A 13,869-nucleotide genomic window follows, 5' to 3' on the forward strand; every position below is an offset into this window, starting at 1 on the left:
ATGAGGCCTGCAGAAGGGCGTTGTAGATAGCCCTGAGTTCCAAGATGTTTATTGGAAGGACGACTTCCCGACTTGACCATCTTCCTTGAAACTGCCCCCCCTGGGTGACTGCTCCCCAACCTCTGAGGCTTGCGTCTGTGGTTAGCAGAATCCAATTCTGAATCCCAAACCTCCAACCCTCGACGAGATGAGAAGTCTGTAGCCACCACAGAAGGGAGATTTTAGCCCTTGGCGACAGACAGATCCTCTGGTGCATGTGAAGATGCGATCCGGACCATTTGTCCAACAGATCCAGCTGGAAGGGCTTTGCATGAAACCTTCCGTACTGAAGCGCCTCGTAAGGGGCTACCATTTCCCCCAGAAGGCGAATACACAGATGCACCGAGATCCATGTTGGCTTCAGGACAGCCCGCACCATCGACTGGATCACCATAGCCTTCTCCAAGGGAAGAACACTCTCTGAGACTCTGTGTCTAGTATCATTCCCAGGAAAGGAAGCCTCTGCGTTGGTTCCAGGAGAGATTTTGGTAAATTCAGAATCCACTCGTGATCAAGGAGCAGTCTGGTTGAGAGGCCAATGCTGTCCAACAACCACTTCCTGGACGGTGCCTTTATCAGAAGATCATCCAGGTACGGAATTATGTTCACTCCCCGTTTACGGAGTAGAAATATTATCTCTGTCATCACATTGGTGAACACTCTTGGTGCCATGGAGAGACCAAATGGCAGGGCCTGGAACTGATAGTGGCAGTCCTGCAGTGCAAACCATAGATAAGCCTGATGAGGCGGCCAGATCGGAATATGAAGGTAGGCATCCTTGATAACCAGAGACACTCTCCTCCAGACCTGAGATCACCGCTCTCAGAGACTCCATCTTGAATTTGAACACTCGTAAGTACGGGTTCAGTGACTTGAGGTTCAAAATCGGTCTTACCGAACTGTCCGGTTTCGGTACTACAAACAAGTTGGAATAATATCCCTTGTTTTGCAGATGAGGTGGAACTGGAACAATGACCTGAGTCTGTACCAGTTTTTGAACAGCATCCTGTAAGGTTATACTTGCCTCTTGTGAAACTGGTAAGCCTGATTTGAAGAATCTGTGAGGTGGGAGCTCCTGAAACTCCAGTCTGTAGCCCTGGGAAATAAGATCTATAACCCAGGGATCCTGGCACGAACCTGTCCATATGTGACTGAAATATTTTAGTCGGTCTCCCACCTGCCAGTCTACCAGGCATTGCGGTCCACCATCATGCTGAAGGCTTTGAGGAAGCAGAGCTTGAGCTCTGTTCCTGTGAACCAGCAGTTGCTGGTTTGCGTGGTTTACCTCTAGCGCCTCTGGTGGCTGTGAAAGAACCTCTGGTTTTGCCCTTAAACTTGGCAGTCCGAAAGGACTGTAGATTAGGTCCTGAGTGGGCCTTCCTGGCTAGGGGAGCTGCAATAGGAAGATACGTAGACTTACCCACAGTAGCTTTGGAGATCCATTTGTCTAGTTCATCTCCAAATAAGGCCTCTCCTGTGAAGGTTAGGCCTTCCATGCCTTTCCTGGAGTCCACGTCTGCAGTCCACCGGTGTAGCCATAATCCTCTATACTGCTGATACTGCCATAGCAGTGGTGCGTGCATTAAGCAAGCCTATTTCTTTTATGGCTTCCATCATAAAATTTCTGCATATGTTGCAGGATTAAAAATAATCTCCTCCTGAGGCAAGGTATCTAACCCTTCAAGTAGGTTACCCGACCATTTGGCGATGGCCTTAGTAATTCACCCACATGCTATAGTGGGTCTCTGGGCCACCCCAGCGGCTGTATACAAAGATTTAAGTGTATTCCCAATTCTACGATCAGCCGTGTCTTTTAGGTAGGCTGCACCCGCGACAGGCAATACAATGTTCCGTGACAGCCTGGATACTGATGCATCCACTGTTGGTGTATTTTCCCATTTTTTTCTATCCTCAGGAGGAAAAGTAAAAGATGATATCAACCTTTTAGGGATTTGAAATTTCCTATCAGGACTAACCCATGGTTCTTCAAACAGGGTATTTAGTTCCTTTGACACAGGAAAAGTGGCTGGGGATTTCTTTTTTATATTAAAATAAGATTCCTCAGTCTCCTCTGTCACCAGGGTGATGCAGAACTTCTCTGATAGCTTCTATGAGAGCCTCTATTCCCTGTGACAGAGTAGCCTCCCCCACTTCTGAGTCCACCTCCCCCTCCTCCAAGTCTGACCCTTCATCATCAGAGTCAGACTGCAGAATATGGGCCAAAGGACGTTTTTGCGGACAAATGGCAGGGGACTGAGATGCTGGTTTGGGTACTGAGTCTCTTTTCATAAACTCAGTCATTGATTGTGTGAAGTATTGTGTCTCTTTCTCATTGCGGGACAATTTAGTAGAAATATTGGAAATCTTTCCCTTAATGGAATCCAGCCAAGCTGGTTCTGCCCCGCTAGCCTGGGAGGGTACACTGCACTGAGTACACTGCAGTGAACTTCCTTGAGAAGAGGAACACTGTGCCTTACATGAAACACACTCTTTGTCTGACGTACTTTGACAGTGACAACACACACACACACACACAGGGACAGGTTAAATGCACAATTAACCCACAAAGAGCCCTTCCAGGGAGACACAGAGATAGTATGGAGCCAGCACACAGCACCCTTACTGCCAATGTCAAGCTTAGCCGGGTCACAGACTAAGTACCCAGATTGGGGACTTAGTACACTAGTAAGCGCTCCCCCCCTGCTATGACCCCCTGGTACCGCTAAGATAATCTGGCGTTTCTCCGGAGGAGCTGCGTGTCCCTGTCAGTTAGCGTCTGTGTCCACTGCAGAGGGAAAATGGTGCTGGTGAGCGCCTGGATCCACTCATAGTGAAGCCCTGCCCCTTCAATGGCACGTGGTCTTCCCGCACTTTTTTATAGTGGGGTAATTTTTGTGCCTAAATAGAGTCAGCCCCCTTTTAAGTCTGTAATGCCAGACTGGGTACTGTGTACACATATAGTGTACATAGACTCAGTTCGCTCCCTCAGAAGCTGTGTGTCTGCAATGTGTACTGTGTCTGGAGACCCAGCCACCCCACATAGAATCCATGTGTCTTCGTACCCTCATGCCGCCATAATGGCCGGCGACCCGCTAACCAGGACGGCAGCTTAGTACTCACCACTTCTATTTTCTGGCTCTGTTAGGGGTCGCGGCGTGCTGCGGGAATGTACGCTCGCCGTGGTGGGGCTTGCGAATAGTTCCCTCAGGAGCTAGTGTCCTGTCAGCGGGGAATGGGACCATTAACCCTTCAAGAGGTTGGGCCGTTTTCCCCCTAAGTCCCACGAAGCAGGCAGGCTGGTGCCAACCAGTCCTGCCTGAAAATAACAAACATATAAAATAAATACAGAAAACTCTTCAGGAGCTTCCAGCGACGGACACAGTTTCCTAGACTGAGTCTGGTAGGAGGGGCATAAAGGGAGGAGCCAGCGCACACTATCAAATTCTTAAAGTGCCGAAGGCTTCTAGTGGACCTGTCTATACCCCATGGTACTAAATGGATTCCCAGTATCCCCAAGGACGTAAGAGAAAAAATATTATTGTTTATATAAGTATGTGTCCTCATACATCATTAAAGCCTTGAGTCCTCTTGAAGAAAGAGCGCTATATAAATAGAATTAAAATTATCATTACTGCAGTTGCGCCAAATAATCCCTCTTGGTCCCATTAGACTTTGAAAGCATTGGGCATCTTTTTGTGCTTCTCTAAAATGCATCTTAGTCACAATGCAACGTGACTAGGACGCACCAGGAGACTGTGCTGGTTAATTTGAAATGCAACACTAGTATATCTGTGTACATGAATCTGTATACAAAGTAGAGATGTGCAGCGGGCATTTTTTGGGTTTTGAGTTTTGGTTTTGGATTTGGTTCCACGGTCGTGTTTTGGATAAGGACGTGTTTTGGCAAAACCTCCCTTAAGAATTTTTGTCGGATTCGGGTGCGTTTTGGATTTGGGTGTTTTTTTTCAAAAAACCCTCAAAAACCGCTTAAATCGTAGAATTTGGGGGTAATTTTGATCCTATGGTATTATTAACCTCAATAACCATAATTACCACTCATTTCCAGTCTATTCTGAACACCTCACACCTCACAATATTATTTTTAGTCCAAAAATTTGCACCGAGGTCGCTGGATGACTAAGCTAAGCGACCCAAGTGGGAGGCACAAACACCTGGCCCATCTAGGAGTGGCACTGCAGTGCCAGACAGGATGGCACTTAAAAAAATAGTCCCCAAACAGCACATGATGCAAAGATAAATAAAAAAAAAAGGTGCAAGATGGAATTGTCCTTGGGCCCTCCCACCCACCCTTATGTTGTATAAACAGGACATGCACACTTTTACAAACCCATCATTTCAGCGACAGGGTCTGCCACACGACTGTGGCTGAAATGATTGGTTGGTTTGGGCCCCCACCAAAAAGGAAGCAATCAATCTCTCCTTGCACAAACTGGCTCTACAGAGGCAGGATGTCCACCTCCTCCTCATCGTCCGATTCCTCACCCCTTTCACTGTGTACATCCCCCTCCTCACAGAGTATTAATTCGTCCTCACTGGAATCCACCATCACAGGTCCCTGTGTACTTTCTGGAGGCAATTGCCGGTAAATGTCGCCACGGAGGAATTTATTTGAGATGTGCACCGGAAATTTTTCGGGTTTTGTGTTTTGGTTTTGGGTTCGGTTCCGTGGCCGTGTTTTGGGTTCGAACGCGTTTTGGCAAAACCTCACCGAATTTTTTTTGTCGGATTCGGGTTTGTTTTGGATTCGGGTGTTTTTTTCAAAAAACCCTAAAAAACAGCTTAAATCATAGAATTTGGGGGTCATTTTGATCCCAAAGTATTATTAACCTCAATAACCATAATTTCCACTCATTTTCAGTCTATTCTGAACACCTCACACCTCACAATATTATTTTTAGTCCTAAAATTTGCACCGAGGTCGCTGGATGACTAAGCTCAGCGACCGAAGTGGCCGACACAAACACCTGGCCCATCTAGGAGTGGCACTGCAGTGTCACGCAGGATGGCCCTTCCAAAAAACACTCCCCAAACAGCACATGATGCAAAGAAAAAAAGAGGCGCAATGAGGTAGCTGTGTGAGTAAGCTAAGCGACCCTAGTGGCCGACACAAACACCTGGCCCATCTAGGAGTGGCACTGCAGTGTCACGCAGGATGGCCCTTCCAAAAAACACTCCCCAAACAGCACATGACGCAAAGAAAAAAAGAGGCGCAATGAGGTAGCTGTGTGACTAAGCTCAGCGACCCAAGTGGCCGACACAAACACCTGGCCCATCTAGGAGTGGCACTGCAGTGTCACGCAGGATGGCCCTTCCAAAAAACACTCCCCAAACAGCACATGACGCAAAGAAAAATGAAAGAAAAAAGAGGTGCAAGATGGAATTGTCCTTGGGCCCTCCCACCCACGTTGTATAAACAGGACATGCACACTTTAACCAACCCATCATTTCAGTGACAGGGTCTGCCACACGACTGTGACTGAAATGACGGGTTGGTTTGGACCCCCACCAAAAAAGAAGCAATTAATCTCTCCTTGCACAAACTGGCTCTACAGAGGCAAGATGTCCACCTCATCATCATCCTCCGATTCATCACCGTGTACATCCCCCTCCTCACAGATTATCAATTCGTCCCCACTGGAATCCACCATCACAGCTCCCTGTGTACTTTGTGGAGGCAATTGCTGCTGGTGAATGTCTCCATGGAGGAATTGATTATAATTCATTTTAATGAACATCATCTTCTCCACATTTTCTGGAAGTAACCTCGTACGCCGATTGCTGACAAGGTGAGCGGCGGCACTAAACACTCTTTCGGAGTACACACTTGTGGGAGGGCAACTTAGGTAGAATAAAGCTAGTTTGTGCAAGGGCCTCCAAATTGCCTCTTTTTCCTGCCAGTATACGTACGGACTGTCTGACGTGCCTACTTGGATGCGGTCACTCATATAATCCTCCACCATTCTTTCAATGGGGAGAGAATCATATGCAGTGACAGTAGACGACATGTCCGTAATCGTTGGCAGGTCCTTCAGTCCGGACCAGATGTCAGCATCAGCAGTCGCTCCAGACTGCCCTGCATCACCGCCAGCGGGTGGGCTCGGAATTCTGAGCCTTTTCCTTGCACCCACAGTTGCGGGAGAATGTGAAGGAGGAGATGTTGACAGGTCGCGTTCCGCTTGACTTGACAATTTTGTCACCAGCAGTTCTTTGAACCCCTGCAGACTTGTGTCTGCCGGAAAGAGAGATCCAAGGTAGGTTTTAAATCTAGGATCGAGCAAGGTGGCCAAAATGTAGTGCTCTGATTTCAACAGATTGACCACCCGTGAATCCTTGTTAAGCGAATTAAGGGCTCCATCCACAAGTCCCACATGCCTAGCGGAATCGCTCTGTGTTAGCTCCTCCTTCAATGTCTCCAGCTTCTTCTGCAAAAGCCTGATGAGGGGAATGACCTGACTCAGGCTGGCAGTGTCTGAACTGACTTCACGTGTGGCAAGTTCAAAAGGTTGCAGAACCTTGCACAACGTTGAAATCATTCTCCACTGCGCTTGAGACAGGTGCATTCCACCTCCTATATCATGCTCAGTTGTATAGGCTTGAATGGCCTTTTGCTGCTCCTCCAACCTCTGAAGCATATAGAGGGTTGAATTCCACCTCGTTACCACTTCTTGCTTCAGATGATGGCAGGGCAGGTTCAGGCGTTTTTGGTGTTGCTCCAGTCTTCTGTACGTGGTGCCTGTACGCCGAAAGTGTCCCGCAATTCTTCTGGCCACCGACAGCATCTCTTGCACGCCCCTCTGGTTTTTTAAATAATTCTGCACCACCAAATTCAAGGTATGTGCAAAACATTGGACGTGCTGGAATTTGCCCATATTTAATGCACACACAATATTGCTGGCGTTGTCCGATGCCACAAATCCACAGGAGAGTCCAATTGGGGTAAGCCATTCTTTGATGATCTTCCTCAGTTGCCGTAAGAGGTTTTTAGCTGTGTGCGTATTCTGGAAAGCGGTGATACAAAGCGTAGCCTGCCTAGGAAAGAGTTGGCGTTTGCGAGATGCTGCTACTGGTGCCGCCGCTGCTGTTCTTGCGGCGGGAGTCAATACATCTACCCAGTGGGCTGTCACAGTCATATAGTCCTGAGTCTGCCCAGCTCCACTTGTCCACATGTCCGTGGTTAAGTGGACATTGGGTACAACTGCATTTTTTAGGACACTGGTGACTCTTTTTCTGAGGTCTGTGTACATTTTCGGTATCGCCTGCCTAGAGAAATGGAACCTAGATGGTATTTGGTACCGGGGACACAGTACCTCAATCAAGTCTATAATTGGCTCTGCAGTAATGAAGGATACCGGAACCACGTTTCTCACCGCCCAGGATGCCAAGGCCTCAGTTATCCGCTTTGCAGCAGGATGACTGCTGTGATATTTCATCTTCCTCGCAAAGGACTGTTGGACAGTCAATTGCTTGGTGGAAGTAGTAAAAGTCGTCTTACGACTTCCCCTCTGGGATGACCATCGACTCCCAGCAGCAACAACAGCAGCGCCAGCAGCAGTAGGCGTTACACGCAAGGATGCATCGGAGGAATCCCAGGCAGGAGAGGACTCGTCAGAATTGCCAGTGACATGGCCTGCAGGACTATTGGCATTCCTGGGGAAGGAGGAAATTGACACTGAGGGAGTTGGTGGGGTGGTTTGCGTGAGCTTGGTTACAAGAGGAAGGGATTTACTGGTCAGTGGACTGCTTCCGCTGTCGCCCAAAGTTTTTGAACTTGTCACTGACTTATGATGAATGCGCTGCAGGTGACGTATAAGGGAGGATGTTCCGAGGTGGTTAACGTCCTTACCCCTACTTATTACAGCTTGACAAAGGCAACACACGGCTTGACAAATGTTGTCCGCATTTCTGTTGAAATACTTCCACACCGAAGAGCTGATTTTTTTGGTATTTTCACCAGGCATGTCAATGGCCATATTCCTCCCACGGACAACAGGTGTCTCCCCGGGTGCCTGACTTAAACAAACCACCTCACCATCAGAATCCTCCTGGTCAATTTCCTCCCCAGCGCCAGCAACACCCATATCCTCCTCATCCTGGTGTACTTCAACACTGACATCTTCAATCTGACTATCAGGAACTGGACTGCGGGTGCTCCTTCCAGCACTTGCAGGGGGCGTGCAAATGGTGGAAGGTGCATGCTCTTCACGTCCAGTGTTGGGAAGGTCAGGCATCGCAACCGACACAATTGGACTCTCCTTGTGGATTTGTGATTTCGAAGAACGCACAGTTCTTTGCTGTGCTTTTGCCAGCTTAAGTCTTTTCATTTTTCTAGCGAGAGGCTGAGTGCTTCCATCCTCATGTGAAACTGAACCACTAGCCATGAACATAGGCCAGGGCCTCAGCTGTTCCTTGCCACTCCGTGTGGTAAATGGCATATTGGCAAGTTTACGCTTCTCCTCCGACGATTTTATTTTAGATTTTTGAGTCCTTTTTTTACTGATATTTTGTGTTTTGGATTTTACATGCTCTGTACTATGACATTGGGCATCGGCCTTGGCAGACGACGTTGATGGAATTTCATCGTCTCGGCCATGACTAGTGGCAGCAGCTTCAGCACGAGGTGGAAGTGGATCTTGATCTTTCCCTATTTTTGGAACCTCAACATTTTTGTTCTCCATATTTTAATAGGCACAACTAAAAGGCACCTCAGGTAAACAATGGAGATGGATGGATACTAGTATACTTATGGATGACGAGTGACTGACGACACAGAGGTAGCTACAGCCGTGGACTACCGTACTGCGTCTGCTAGTATAGAGATGATAATGATATAAAAATATATATATATATCACTACTGCAGGTATATATAATATAATGATGGACCTGCTGGACACTGTCAGCAGACTCCTAAACTACTAGTATGAAGAAGATAGAAAAAAAAACCCCACCACAGGTAGGTATACAATTATGGACGAGCACTGACGACACAGAGGTAGCTACAGCCATGGACTACCGTACTGCGTCTGCTAGTATAGAGATGATAATGATATAAAAAATATATATATATCACTACTGCAGGTATATATAATATAATGACGGACCTGCTGGACACTGTCAGCAGACTCCTAAACTACTAGTATGAAGAAGATAGAAAAAAAAAACCCACCACAGGTAGGTATACAATTATGGACGAGCACTGACGACACAGAGGTAGCTACAGCCGTGGACTACCATACTGCGTCTGCTAGTATAGAGATGATAATGATATAAAAAATATATATATATATCACTACTGCAGGTATATATAATATAATGACGGACCTGCTGGACACTGTCAGCAGACTCCTAAACTACTAGTATGAAGAAGATAGAAAAAAAAAACCCACCACAGGTAGGTATACAATTATGGACGAGCACTGACGACACAGAGGTAGCTACAGCCGTGGACTACCATACTGCGTCTGCTAGTATAGAGATGATAATGATATAAAAAAGATATATATATATCACTACTGCAGGTATATATAATATAATGACGGACCTGCTGGACACTGTCAGCAGACTCCTAAACTACTAGTATGAAGAAGATAGAAAAAAAAAAACTACCACAGGTAGGTATACAATTATGGACGAGCACTGACGACACAGAGGTAGCTACAGCCGTGGACTACTGTACTGCGTCTGCTAGTATAGAGATGATAATGATATAAAAAATATATATATATCACTACTGCAGGTATATATAATATAATGACGGACCTGCTGGACACTGTCAGCAGACTCCTAAACTACTAGTATGAAGAAGATAGAAAAAAAAAACCCACCACAGGTAGGTATACAATTATGGACGAGCACTGACGACACAGAGGTAGCTACAGCCATGGACTACCATACTGCGTCTGCTAGTATAGAGATGATAATGATATAAAAAATATATATATATCACTACTGCAGGTATATATAATATAATGACGGACCTGCTGGACACTGTCAGCAGACTCCTAAACTACTAGTATGAAGAAGATAGAAAAAAAAACCCCACCACAGGTAGGTATACAATTATGGACGAGCACTGACGACACAGAGGTAGCTACAGCCGTGGACTACCGTACTGCGTCTGCTAGTATAGAGATGATAATGATATAAAAAATATATATATCACTACTGCAGGTATATACAATATAATGACGAACCTGCTGGACACTGTCAGCAGACTCCTAAACTACTAGTATGAAGAAGATAGAAAAAAAAAACCCACCACAGGTAGGTATACAATTATGGACGAGCACTGACGACACAGAGGTAGCTACAGCCGTGGACTACCGTACTGCGTCTGCTAGTATAGAGATGATAATGATATAAAAAATATATATATATCACTACTGCAGGTATATATATAATATAATGACGGACCTGCTGGACACTGTCAGCAGACTCCTAAACTACTAGTATGAAGAAGATAGAAAAAAAAAACCCACCACAGGTAGGTATACAATTATGGACGAGCACTGACGACACAGAGGTAGCCACAGCCGTGGACTACCGTACTGCGTCTGCTAATATAGAGATGATAAAGATGATAGAGATGAACAAAAAAAATATAACACTACTGCAGGTAAATATTTATATAATATAATGAATGACGGACCTGCTGGACACTGTCAGCAGAATGCGTTTATAGAATTAAAAAAAAAAAACACCACAGGAGTGTTTAACTTTTTCAGGCAGACAATATACTGGTGGTCACTGGTCAGTCACACTGGCAGCAAAAGTGTGCACTGTACTCCTGCTATAACTGCACCCCAGTCTCCCCCACAATTCAGCTGTGTGAGCAGTGAGCACTCAGCACAGTCAGATATACATAGATATATCATGCAGCACACTGAGGCTGAGCACAGATATGGTATGGAGCGTTTTTTTCAGGCAGAGAACGGATTTAAAAAAACTAGCAAAATTCTGCACTGACTGTACTCCTCCGAACAGCTCTCCCCAATCCTCCCCACAATAAGCTAAGCAGCAATCAGATCAACTAACTACTAACAGTAACTATAAACGGAGAGGACGCCAGCCACGTCCTCTCCCTATCAATCTCAATGCACGTGTGAAAATGGCGGCGACGCGCGGCTCCTTATATAGAATCCGAGTCTCGCGATAGAATACGAACCTCGCGAGAATCCGACAGCGGGATGATGACGTTCGGGCGCGCTCGGGTTAGCCAAGCAAGGCGGGAAGATCCGAGTCTGCCTCGGACCAGTGTAAAAAGGCTGAAGTTCGGGGGGGTTCGGATTCCGAGGAACCGAACCCGCTCATCTCTAGAATTTATAACAATTCATTTTGATGAACATCATCTTCTCCACATTTTCTGGAAGTAACCTCCTACGCCGATCGCTAACAAGGTTACCGGCTGCACTAAACACTCTTTCGGAGTACACACTGGAGGGGGGGGGGGCAACTTAGGTAAAATAAAGCCAGTTTGTGCAAGGGCCTCAAAATTGCCTCTTTTTCCTGCCAGTATACGTACGGACTGTCTGACATGCCTACAGTGATGCTGTCACTCATATAATCCTCCACCATTCTTTCAATGGTGACAGAATCATATGCAGTGACAGTAGACGACATGTCAGTAATCGTTGGCAGGTCCTTCAGTCCGGACCAGATGTCAGCAGCACTTGCTCCTGACTGCCCTGCATCACCGCCAGCGAGTGGTTTTAGAAATTTTATCCTTTTCTTGGCAGCTCTAGTGGTGGTAGAAAATGAAGGAGGAGCTGTTGGTGGGTCACGTTCCGCTTGACTTGACAAGTGTCTCACCAGCAGGTCTTTGAACATCTGCACACTTGTGTCTGCCGGAAAGAGAGATACAATGTAGGCTTTAAACCTAGGATCGAACACGGTGGCCAAAATGTAGTGCTCTGATTTCAACAGATTGACCACCCGTGAATCCTGGTTAAGCGAATGAAGGTCTCCATCCACAAGTCCCACATGCCTAGCAGAATCGCTCCGTTTTAGCTCCTCCTTCAATCTCTCCAGCTGCTTCTGCAAAAGCCTGATGAGGGGAATGACCTGACTTAGGCTGGCAGTGTCTGAACTGACTTCACGTGTGGCAAGTTCAAATGGTTGGAGAACCTTGCACAATGTTGAAATCATTCTCCACTGAGCTTGAGTCAGGTGCATTCAGGGGCGGATCCAGAAGAAAATGATAGGGGGGGGGGGGGGGGCACCATGGAAGGGGAAGTACATTTGCGTGCGGCTTCGGTGCATGTGAGGTGGCGCTTCTTATACAATGCCCACAGTTGTAGCGCTCATTATGCAATGTCCACTGTACTGGTATGTCCCTTATATAGACCCCATAGTAGTGGTGCCCCTTATGCAATGCCCGTATTGCCCCCAGTAGTAATGTTGCCTGTAGTAATGCCCGCAGTCATTTAGTGAGTGTGGCCAATTAAAATGAGACGTGATACACAGACATATGCCCCCAATAGTGCAGTGCCAAATCCACAATTGCACCCACAGTGCCAGATCCACAATTGCCTCCACAGTGCCAGACCCACAAATGCCCCCACAGTGCCAGATCCAAAAATGCCCCCACAGTGCCAGATCCACAAATGCCCCCACAGTGCCAGATTAAAAATGCCCCCACGGTGCCAGATCCAAAAATGCCCCTACAGTGCCAGATCCAAAAATGCCCCTACTGTGCCAGATCCAAAAATGCCCCCACAGTGTCAGGTATACAAATGCCCCCACAGTGCCAGGTAAACAATTGCCCTCACAGTGCCAGGTAAACAATTGCCCCCACAGTGCCAGGTATACAAATGCCCCCACAGCAGTTCTGCAGCTGCTTATCGCTGCTGCTTCTCTGCCGGCTCTGAGGGTGTCAGGAGGAGAGCGCGGCTATGTCTTGCGGCATGTAGGACTTCAAACTAGCCACCAGTTCGTGAGCCAATCAGAGCTTGCGGACCGGCGGCTCCTGATTGGCTGCTGGTCTGCGAGCTCCGATTGGCTCACGAACCGGCGGCTGGTTTGAAGTCCGCAACACGCCGCCAGATAGCCGCGCTCTCCTCCTGACAGCCGAGACGCGCTGCCGCTGGACTGAGCAGCAGCGTGTCTCAGTGACACAAGCAGGGGGGGGGGGTGGACGGATGGGGCCACAAATGACAGGGGGGGCACGGGCCCGTGTGCCCCCCCCCTGGATCCGCCTCTGGCAGGGGCGGATCCAGAAGAAAATGATAGGGGGGGCACCATGGAAGGGGAAGTACATTTGCGTGCGGCTTCGGTGCATGTGAGGTGGCGCTTCTTATACAATGCCCACAGTTGTAGCGCTCATTATGCAATGTCCACTGTACTGGTATGTCCCTTATATAGACCCCATAGTAGTGGTGCCCCTTATGCAATGCCCGTATTGCCCCCAGTAGTAATGTTGCCTGTAGTAATGCCCGCAGTCATTTAGTGAGTGTGGCCAATTAAAATGAGACGTGATACACAGACATATGCCCCCAACAGTGCAGTGCCAAATCCACAATTGCACCCACAGTGCCAGATCCACAATTGCCTCCACAGTGCCAGATCCACAAATGCCCCCACAGTGCCAGATCCAAAAATACCCCCACAGTGCCAGATCCACAAATGCCCCCACAGTGCCAGATTAAAAATGCCCCCACGGTGCCAGATCCAAAAATGCCCCTACAGTGCCAGATCCAAAAATGCCCCTACAGTGCCAGATACAAAAATGCCCCCACAGTGTCAGGTATACAAATGCCCCCACAGTGCCAGGTAAACAATTGCCCTCACAGTGCCAGGTAAACAATTGCCCCCAC

Source organism: Pseudophryne corroboree, chromosome 1 (genome assembly GCF_028390025.1).
Source record: "Pseudophryne corroboree isolate aPseCor3 chromosome 1, aPseCor3.hap2, whole genome shotgun sequence".
Lineage (NCBI taxonomy): Eukaryota > Metazoa > Chordata > Amphibia > Anura > Myobatrachidae > Pseudophryne > Pseudophryne corroboree.